This window comes from Panthera onca, chromosome E3 (genome assembly GCF_046562875.1).
Source record: "Panthera onca isolate mPanOnc1 chromosome E3, mPanOnc1 haplotype 2, whole genome shotgun sequence".
Lineage (NCBI taxonomy): Eukaryota > Metazoa > Chordata > Mammalia > Carnivora > Felidae > Panthera > Panthera onca.
Window position 1 is genome coordinate 41,194,138 of NC_138354.1, and position 10,966 is coordinate 41,205,103.

Consider the following 10,966-nt stretch of genomic DNA (forward strand, 5'->3'; position numbering starts at 1 on the left):
AGGCCCGGCTACGTGGAGGCCCTTCGCGGAGCCCCCCCACAGCCGCAGCATCGGCCTGCTTAGGACGTGCTGGCCTGAGAAGTGGGGGCCCAGTCTCTAGATCCCCAGGGAGGAGGGGGCCGCTTGGTGACCCTCCAGTGGGTGGGGAGGGGAATAGAGCCTGCTAGGCCTGCTAGGCCAGAGTAGGTCCGAGATGCTTCTCGGGAGAACACACGGACAAGGCCACAGGCAGCGGAAGCAGTACCTGGGCCCCCGAAGCCTTGGTCCACCTGGAGGAGGAAAGGGACTGGTGCTCGCCTGTCACAGGCCCCAGAGCTCATCCCCAGTGCTCCTCCCTGCTCCTGGGATCGGCTCGACATCCTGAAGTCCTCCGGGGCAACTAACAGAAACATCAGTCTCCCTGATGAAGGGAGTGAGTGAAAAGCACACACACGTTTCTGGATCATGAAGCTGGGAGGATGGCTTCAGGCACGGCTGGATCCAGCACTCTGCTTTCCTGACTGTTCCACCGCTCAGTTCAGCTTCTCTGTGCTTTCACTCTCCCAAGGCAGATGGCCTCCTGCATATGCTGAGCTCCAGAGATGTGAGGTCTGTCTGTCCTTTGTCTCATGTGGGCTCTGCAGTCACCTGCCTTACCCCATGCTTGGGAAAAGGACCCTGTGATAAATCCCCCTGCCTACCCCACAAAGCCCAGGCGGTCAGAGGAAGAGTGGCCTTGGTCCCCTCTGAGGATCTGTGGGGTCTAGGCCTCCAAGAACCTCAGCACTCAAAGGTTCTTTGCCTGGAGGGGGTGCTGGTCGTTCCCGGGATGTTCAGCAGGATCTCGGGATGAGGTCCTCAGCACCCCGGTGCTAGGCTAGACGCACCCAGGCCTCCCGGGGGGGGGGGGGGGGACACAGCCAGCCCTCCTCGGCTTGGTAACTATCCCCGGAGCCGCACCCAGCAGGCTCTTTGGGGGCCCCTTCCCAACAGAGCGTGTTCGGGACACGTTCCGGGAGCAGCAGGACAGCACCTGGGGTGGCTTTAGTGTCCACAGAGCACCTCCCAGCTGTGGGGAGCTGAGGTCTGGGGACCCAAGGGAAGCCAGGGGCGGCTGGCGGCACATGGCCGGTGCCCAGCTCCAGGTGAAGCCCAGACACCCTGGGAAGGGGCCCAAGACACGCAGCTCGCGTCCCGGGTAAGCCCCACCCTCTCCTCAGGGGGGTGCCGGGCCAGGAGCCGCACGGGGCTGGGGGCACGGGGCCCGGCTGCGCCGCGGCCCAGCTCAGGCGGGGCCTGCCTGTCCGGCTCCGTGCTGCCCGCCCGGGCAACCACCCCACACAACGGGGCTCTGAGCCCGGGGTGGGCCGGGAGGCGCTGCCCGCCGCCCGCCGGCCGCCCGCGCACAAGGGCCCCATTGTGTGGCTGCGGCTGTGGGCGGCAGGTGGCTGCCCGGTCCCGCACGGGGAGGCCCTGCCGCCAGCCGCGCGAGCGGAGGAGGGCACCGCGGGTACTGGCGGGGCGGGGGCACGGGTGGGCCGGGCCGGGCCAGGGCACGGCACACACAGAGCCGGGGCTACAGCATGAAGGCGCCCATTCTCCCGACCCCAGCCCCGCCCGCTTGGCCTGGACAGCATGTGGCGAGGCGGCCCTCGCCCCGCTGCCGGCCGTGGGCCAGTGCCCGGCCACACCCGGGACTTGGATGCTGTCGCTGTGGCCTGGGCGGTGGCTGGGGCTGGCAACGGGGGGCCGGCTCTGAGCAGAGCAGTCCTGGCAGCTTCCTGGAGGTGGTGAGAGGCAGGAGGGGCAGGGGGTGGGCCCCCAGGAGCCAAGCACGGCCGAGGGCAGTCCCTGGGCGAGAGCAGGCCTGAGTTTCACACCCCGACTTGGCCCCTCTGCGCCTCGGTCTCTCCATTTGCACCAGAACCGCCCCAGGGTGGCTGAGAGCATATGACGCGAGCTACCCCAGGGATAGGGCCGGCCCAGGGTCAGAGCCACACCGGAAAGACCTCACATACCCTCGGGCCCTCCCTGGCCGTCCGGGGCCTCTCTGAGGTGCCCCTCTGCCCACCCGGCTGGCCTGTGGCAGACCGGCCGGCGGCTGGCAGCGTGGGCCACCGGGAGGGCCTTGGGCTGCCCCTTCCTTGGCCTCCGAGTCGGCTCGCAGCCCCCCTCCCACCCCCAGGCCTCTCACCCCAGGCAGTGAGCCGGTGCCCGGCTGCCCTGGGCCGGACCCCGGGCCGGCCTCTCCGGGGGAGGCGCGAGGCTGGGGCTCGGCTCCCCCCGGGCCCTGCACCCCCACACCGGCTGGGAGCACACGGGGGGCCGACGCCAGCCTCCCTCCCCACCGTGGCGTGAGGTAAGGACGGCTGCATCCGGCCTGACGGTCAGGCAGGCCTCTGGCAACACGATGCTGGGCGAGCTCCACCAAGGCTCTCGGGCCAGACCGGGGGTCCAGGGTCAGGTTGCCTTCCAACCCCCCACCCCCGCCCCGTGCCCAGGCCAGCAGGCGGCGCCTGCCCTCCAGCGCCCCTGGAGGCTGGTGTCGGTGTGGTTATTCCTCAAAACGAGAGGTTTGCGTGAATGCTGTTTAATGTACAGGATGCGACAGAAGCGAAAGGCAGGAACAGTCCGCCCCAGCGGCAGCATCTGAGTCAAAATAACACTTGGCCCGGGCCTGGGCTCCCCTGGGGCTGCAGGGGCATGGACGGTAACTCACACCCTCCTGCAGCCCAGCCCTGCCATGGACTCAAAGCCATCTGCCCTTATCAGCTCTGCGCGATGGTCTTGGGAGGCCCAACAGGAACCCAGATGGTCCCATTTTACAGATGAGAAAACTGAGGCCCGGGCCTGCCAATGCCTCAGGGCTGCGCTGCAGGGTCTGTGTGGGATGCCCCGTCCTGGGCCGTGTCCCGCTTTGGCCTCTTTCCGAGGAGGACACTCCCGGGGGCTCCTGTGCTCACTGCCCCCCACGCCGCTCAAGGGGGGGCTGGCTCCGTGCAGAGCACCCCTCGCCGCCGGCCTAGAGAGCCAGGCAAACCTCTTGGCTCTGAGGCCAAAACCCTCCCCAGCATCTCAGCCGGGCCTCCTGCCCAGCTCTGCCCGCCCCTCCGCCCGGGCCCGGGCGAGGAGGCCCCCCTGGGGCTGGCGGTCCGGAAGGGGCTCGGCGCACGGTGCCAGCCTGTTGGGCCGACTGGCGCGCTCGGGGAAGCCAGGGTGTCAGGGAGACATTGTTCCAGGCGATTGAGAGAGCTCAGCCGGGCGTGAGACAGCGTGGACCCGCAGGACCGTGGGGAGAGCACGTCTGTTCACTGAAGCCAGGAGAGGGCGGCCCGCCCGGGGCCGGGCCCACGGAGCTCTGCCTCTCTGCGGTTCAGCCCAACGGTCTCGCGGGCCCGCGGGCCTCACCTCCTGCCAGGCATCCCTCCTCCCTCCTCAGCCCTGCTCACCAACCCCTGCCCGTCCCACTGGCCCCAGCTCAGGGCCGCCTCCTCCAGGAAGCCTGCCTGAGGCCACCCTCTCCTCCCTGTAGCAGCTCATAGCAGGTGCTGAGAGTCCAAGAAGGGGAACTAAAGCCTGGAGCTGCGGCATCTGTCTGTCCCCCTCTTGGCCGTGCAGGATCTGGGACACGACATTTCACCCGTGCCCGTGTCTGAGGCTCCCCGGCACGGGGGTCCCCGTCCTTGAGGTGCTCCGGCCAGGGTGTGCGTGTCTTCCCTGGTGTCGGCTGGCAGATGCAGGCCCCATGTGATGAGTGTCGCCCCCAGGGGACCCTGCTGGGCTCTTGCCTCTGGGGGCAACCAGGACCCCCGCCCCCCCCCCCTCAGGCCTCAACCACCGGCCCCAGCCCCACCTTTCCCGGCGCCAGCAGGCTGGCCAGGGGCGCGTGGGGAGGGCAAATAGAGGGCTGGGCGGGGGGATGGGGTGGGGGCTCCCCCCCCCCCCGTGGTCGCCTGGATGTGGCACAAATCGATTCTCCCCCAATTTCTTCCCGGGCCAATCTGGAGGCGGATCAGACACGGAATCCCACAGCCGGCGCAGCGGAGCCAGGCTTAATTCCGAGCAAGCCCGCTCCCCCGCCAGCCTCCCCCCACCCGGAGCCCGAATCACAGCCAGAGCCCAATTACCCGCGCTCCCGTCACGCCCTGCGGCTCTGCGGGGACATGGGGGACAGCCTGACGCCCCCCCCCCAGGCCCACGGGTGCCCCACCCCTGCCCAGACCCCAGCGGGCTGGCCGGTGCCCACTGCCCTGTACCCAGGACAGGCAGGAGCTAGACCCCCAGGCAGGGACCTCACTGTCCCACCGAGGACTGGGCTTGGCCCCCTCCCTGCAGTGGATCTGTGGGCAGTGGCCCGGAGCTGCCTAGAGCTGCCCCCGTGGCCCGCTCCGAGGCCCCAGAGGGCGCCAGGCCCCCTTCAGCTCCAGGTGGACGGTGCGTGTCTGGCCAGACGCCGTGAGGCCCTGAACACGTGGGCCTCATGCCGCACAGTGACCACGTGGCTTGTCTCCAGTTCTCAAAGTTTAAAAATCCTTCGCTGGGCGAAGGGCGGGCCCCGGGTTTGGCTTTGGAGTGAGAAGTTTAGGTAGACGCGCTCAGCGCCAGACGGCAGCTTCAGAAAGCCTCTCGTTGGGGTGCACGTGCAGGGGGTGGGCTGGGGTCCAACTGGGGGGCAGGGCTCAGGGGTTCTGGCTTCCCCGGACAGCAAAGGGGGGCCTGGAGGCTTCTCGGGGAGGCTGCAGCAAGGAGCCCCGGACCCGGGTCAGTGGAACCCTGGGGCAGGAAACCCACCTTTCTCTGTCCTGGGGTTCCTGAGTGTGAAGAAGGGGCTCTGGGGTCAATGCAGCCACACCTGGGGTGTTACCTGGTGACCAGGATGGCTCAGCAACCTTGCCCCCCTCTCAGGTCTTCTGCTGCGTGGGCTCCACGCTTCTCCCTTCCCCCAAACACCCTTCCTGCCTCCCTCCCTCCAGCCGCAGAGACCATGGCAAAGGAGGCTTATCCCTGCCACAGGACCTTTGCACTTGCCCTTCCTGGAATTCTTCCACCCCAGATCTTTGCACGTGGTCTCTGTCTTATCCAGCAAATCCAGTCGAAGCGGCCGCCTCCTCTGATTTGGTCTGTTTGGGCTGGTATGACACTCTTGGGGGCTTACACGGCAATTATTTGGTACGTTCCGGAGGCTGGAAGTCCAAGGTCAGTGTCTGATGCGAACCTGCTTCACCGCTCATAGACAGCAGACCCCTTGCTGTGTCCCCTTCGTGGGAGGCACCTCTTGTAGAGCGGCCCTTCATGAGGCTCATGACTTGGTTACCTCCCCGAGTCCCCACCTGCTAGCACATGACCTTGGGAGTTGGGATTTAACCTGAGAATCTGTGGGGAGCGTGAACGTTCAGTCTGCGGCCTCGTCTGAGGAGCCTCCCCGACCACCGCGCGTGCCCACGGCGCGTCGTCCTGTCCCAGCGGCGTGTGCGTCCGCCTCCTGCTCGTCCCGCCAGCCCAGCCCCGCTCCCGACGCTCGCGGGCGCTCAGCTGGTGTTGCTGACCGAGTCGGCAAACAAGTGGCGCTGAGGGTCCCCGGCCGGAACGGGGCGTCGAGGACCGGCCGTTTGGTTACATGATCTGCCAACATCTGGCGGGCGATTCTTTTCACTGAATTAGCCGGCTGTTTCGGAGTCGTGCATAACCAGGCTGATTAAATTCATTCTCGCGGGTTGATTCGGGTTGACGGAACAGAGCAGGGAGCTCGGGAACGGACCTCGAATGCAGGGGCCCTTGGCGTCCCGGGCGTCAGCGAGAGGAAAGCACGAGTCCCACGGGGACCAGTGTGGGACGTGAGCGCCCGAAGGGAAGCGCCACATGAGGGCCCCTGAGGGACCGGGGGGCGGAACGTGCTGAGGGATCTCGCGGAACCTTGACACCAAGGCCAGAACGGCTCGCTCAGGGGCGCATCCGCCCCCGGACGAGGCTGGGGCCCGGCAGCAGGAGGCGGACGGCCTGACCCTGCCTCCGTCACAAGGGAGTCCCCGGAAAGGGAGGACGCGGTCTGAGCTGAGAAGATGTGGGGTGCGTGGTCCTTGCAGGTTGGCCGTTAGTCAAAACGGGAAAGGACGGCAGCCTGGGGCCCTGCAGGAACCTGGGGCTCAGGACAGAGAGCGGAGGGCCGGCCCAGGACACGAGCGCTCCCCGTCAAGCGTGCGGCACGTTCCCGCTGCTCGCAGAGCACGCGTGACGTCCCCAGGAGCCGCCGTGCCTCAGGGAGAACCTGGCTTCGCGCCCGCTCCAGCTCGCACACCCGGGCTGGGGGACCGGCTCCCGCGTCACCACCGGTCATGGCCCCCCGGGGGGGGGGGGGCAGCCTCTAGTTCCCGGTCACATCGAGTGATCACAGGGAGAGAAACTGGAAACGGTGGTTGGGAGGACAGTAGGCACATGGTGCAGAGAACAAGGAGCCTCGAAAATGTATCAGGACGGACCGTGTGGGCAAGGGAGCGGGACCCGGTCTGATTTACCGGCCGACACCTCAGCTGAGCAGAGCAGCGGAGAGCAAGGCCGGGCACTCCCCTCCATCCCTGGGGCTTACAGACACGGGGCGGGGGACAGACAGGGAGGGAGGGGCAGTGGCACAGAGCAGGGCACGATGAGGTAGGGTCCTGGCGCCCAGGAGGGCCGTCCGTGGACGTGCCCTTTCTCCCTTCGCTCTCCGGCCGTTTCGGTGAGCTTCTCAGCCTCTCTCGGTCTTGATCTCCTTTGATTAGTTTGAGGATAAAAACGTCACCCCTTGGACAGGTGGGTCCTGAGGACTAGAAGGGGATTTTACTAGTAAAAACCTGGGCAGAGCAACCTCAACGCTCGTCGATGGATGAAAGGGACCGTGACAGCCTGAGGGACTGTTCCCACACCTGCCCCAACACGGGTGAACCTTGAGAACTTGACGCTAAGTGAGTCGGCCGTGGAAGAACAAATCCCGTCTGATTCCACTCACATGAGGTCCCTGAGAGAGTCCAGTCCGGGGACACAGAAAACAGGTGGGGGGTGCCAGGGGCTGGGAGGTCCCCAGGGCAGGAGGTGGGGGCTGGGGGTCCTCAGGGACAAGGTGGGGGCTGTGAATCATCTGGGAGGAGGTGGGGGCTGGGGGAAGGGCTTCTAGACCTCAGGGCGGAGTCCAGCAAGCACAGGGCTGGCCGCCGGCTGGGAGCCCAGGTCCCCAGGCCCCGGAGCCCGGGTGTTGGGGGAAAGCACCCTCGGGTTGGCAGAGCGGCTGGCTGAAGTCGTCTTTGGCTTACGACACTGGGGCTTGCGGTCCCCCAGCTGCAAGGCCGCTTCCCTAATTACATGCTGGGGCCCTCGGTGGGGCCAGCCTGGCTGCGGTCTCAGAAGGAAGCTTCCAGCCTCAGGGCCCCGGGAGACCCGAGACCCTCCGGGCCGCGGGGCGGCCGTGGCGCTGTGCACGTACGTGACCCTTCGTGCAGCGGGACGCCTGCGCCCCGTGAGGTCCCGCGGCCGGGCTCCCGGTGTGCGGGCCGCACCTCCCGTCACGAGACTTCTGTTTCCCTAAAACCCAAACACGGAGCCTTCCTTGTCCATCAACAGACACGGTTTTGTCAGACTTGGATTCAAGTCCAGCTTTGCTACCAGCTGTGTGGCTTCGGCCAGGGCGCCTAACCTCTCTGAGCCCTGCTTCCACAGGTCACAGGACAAAGAGGACACTCTCGTTCTCGGGGCCACGCCGAGGCCCGTCCTGTCCCAGGCTCGTGCGGGAAGGAGCGTGCACCTCCCTTGCGGCCGTGGCAGACAAGGGCGTGGGGTGGGCGTCCCCACACTTGCTGACCCGGGTCTGTGGGGGGTAGAGCAGGCCTCCCCAGAGCACAGGGGCGCTTTCATGGGGGCGTCCAGCCGCCACAGACCCGACTTCTCTGCCCGGTTCCGCGGGACAGGCCCAGGGAGTCTGTTGGGAAGGAATGGAGCTAAAGACCCTTGACCCGTCGGCAGCCTGGCTTGAATTCTGGCTCCTTCCGGCCCTGGCGCGTCGCTCGGCCCCCTGCCTCGGTTTCCCCACCTGGAGGCCCCCTCCGGAGGCCGTGTTCTGCTATATCAGCTGCCCCTGCTGTGTGGGGCTTTGTGACGGGGCCCGAGCAGACAGGGGCATCTGTGTAATAAATCACCCCAGAACTTAGCTGCTTAAAACACTTGTCGACATTTACCATTCACGCAGCTTCTGAGGCCCACGGATCCGGGAGCAACTCGGCCAAGAGGTTCCGGCTCCCGGAGTTTTCGGAGTCCTGACCTTGAAGCTGAAGGCCGCGCGGCAGGTCAGACCACCCTTCCTGGGTCCCACCGCCTGAGAAGGCAAGAGTCTGGCTGCGGGGGTCTCCCGGCCCCACCAAATCGGGCCTCCCCGTCCTCCTGTGCGAAAGTTCCCACCACCATGGCCATGGCACGTCGGGAACTTGGCCGCTTTTTCCTTTGTTGGTGAGGGAATCAGGGCATGTTCCTTCCAGGGGGCTCTCCTGTCACCGGGATGAGTCTACACACAGAGCATTGACTGAACCCTGCTCCCAGTAAAAGTCACGAGGGCCAAGCTTCGGGCACGGCAGAGCTGGGCTCAGGTTTGACTTCTCCCCTGACTGGACACGTACCTCCTCCCACGGACCACACCCCCTGGGCTACGGCGGGTCCGGGCCTCCAGAAGTCTCTCATGAAGGGGGCCCGGGCAGGGTCACAAGGATTGGTGCCCATGACAGCAGCCCAGGCCCCAGGACGAGGGCTGAGCACAGGGTGGGTACTCCCGTGCCCCTTGACCCAGGTCCCGACTTGCCCGCCTCGGACCCCAGCACAGTGGCCATGTTATTGGACACGTCACTAGGGCCACCCATCCCAGCAGCTCGGAGAACCCCGCCAGCCGATGGCCGAGCGTGGGTGCAAAGGACCCGCCAGCGCACAGAGGCAAAGGTGCTCGCCGAGGCCCCCTGGCTGGGGGCAAGTTCAGGCCTGGCCTGAACCAGGACCCTCCTGGACCCCCTGACTTGCATCCCTCTCAGCCACGGGCTGCAGCCGGCGACCGCCGAGGAAAACCACAGGTGACCGCACGCTGGTGTCCCCGAGCCCCCAGGGCAGTGAACGCACAAACCGCGGCGCAGAGGGCGAGGCCGCTGCTGGGACCGTCTCCAGGCAGATCTTATCTCTCAGCCGGCACCCCTGCCCACGGGGTGTTCAGCTTCCTGGGCCCCCTCCTCATTTCCGCGCCTCCAGGATTCGCAGCTTTCCCGGCAGGAAGCGGTGCTGTTCCCGCAGACGGTGGCCGGGGGGGCGGGGGGGGGGCTTCCTTGGGAAGCCACGGGGCCCCAAGCTGGTGCGGGCCAGGAGAGGGGGCCCTGATCATTACAAGTGTGCAGAACTCACAGGGCCGGCAGAGACGGGGCGGCCCCGGGCTCCAGGGTGGTGGCCGGAAGGGGTGCAGCCTGAAATGAATGAGGGCTGCCATGGGGTCCTCCCCCCTAACTCTCCATCACAGCTCCCCCCACCCGGGGTCCACCTCTCCCAGACGCCTGTCCCAGAACTGACGTCCCTTTCTGCCAGAGTATCCTCCCTGGGTTCCTGAGGGTGGGGGCCCCCTTGGAGCCCGGGGCCGAGCCCCCTCTGACCGCCGGAGTGCCTTCCTAGCCCCCTCCCCACTCCAGGACCCCCCGAAGCGCAGCCACTCCGGGGGGGAGTGGGGATGCCTGCTCAGCGCTATGAGCCCCTGGGCGAGAGTCCCAGAGGCGCCCCCCCCCCCACCCGGAACCCCACACGAGGCGGGACTCCCAGGGCTGATTTGCAGGGGCGCGAGGGGGTGGAGACGGGACAGCAGCCAACGTGAGTGAAGCCAGGGTGTCTGTGTGCCTCCTGGAGGGGACCTCCAGGTGGGCTGCAGCAGGGGAGGAGGGGAAGAGCTGACGTGGGCCGGCTGTGTCCCCTCAGGGACCCCTGTGCAGGGCAGAGACCCAGGACTTCCGGGTCGTTCAGCCGGGAACACAGAAGTGAACCAGGGAACCTTGCTCCCCTCCCAGCCCAGACGCCTCGTGGCACCCTTGTCCTGGGGACACAGCCCAGCCCAGCGCTAACCTGCACACTATAGGTGAGCCGAGACCCGCCCCAGGGCCCGCTGCGTGCACCCTACTGGACTCCTTCGGGGGTTAATGCGGGAGCCCCTCCCCACAACACTGGCCCCTTCTGACCCCTCCGGGCTCTACCCCTCCCCCCTCCAGCGCCCACTCATCCAGCTCTGAACAGGGCCCCGTTGTCCACCGCAGCCCACGCCAGGGAGTAGGGGATGTCAGGCCACTGCCTCAAGCTCACGTGGGCTTAGCAGGACCTTGGGAGAGGCCCGTTACGTTCACTTGCTCCCAGGGACGGTGGCTGCCTTGGGGGTCTCCAGGACCGGGCTCTGGCCCAGCCCCAATGCTCCTGCCTCCTCATTGGCCTCTGTCCACAGCAGCAGCTTGGGCTGGCTGAGGACGTGGGCCCTACCACTTCCCACCTGTGTGGCACTGAGCCTCAGTTTACCCCCATGCACCCCCCAGGGAGGCTGGGAATGTGAGGAAGGCGCTCGCCAAACGACCCCTTGCTCCCTGTGAAACTCCACAAAGCAGGGCCCCGTCAAATCCAAGGTCCCCAGCCTCCCTGCAGCTCCCCGTGGCCAAGCCCCCCCGCCCTAGCCCCAGACAGCCCCTCACAGCACCCTGAGGCCGCCTCCACAGCCGGAAGCCTTAGACCATCCCCACTGGCCTCAGGAGCCCACAGAGATGACGTCAAGCTGAGGTCGGAGGGTGTCCATACCTGCACCCTGGACGGCATCTGCTCAGGGCCAGGCCCCTCCAGACCTCTGTCCAGATGCTCTGGTCACACACCGCCACCGTGGAGCTGGCCTCGCACTGGACCTCATGACTGCTCCTTGGGTTCCTAGGGCCCTGGCGGTCCGGCCACCCTGGCCCGCAGCGGCCACTCC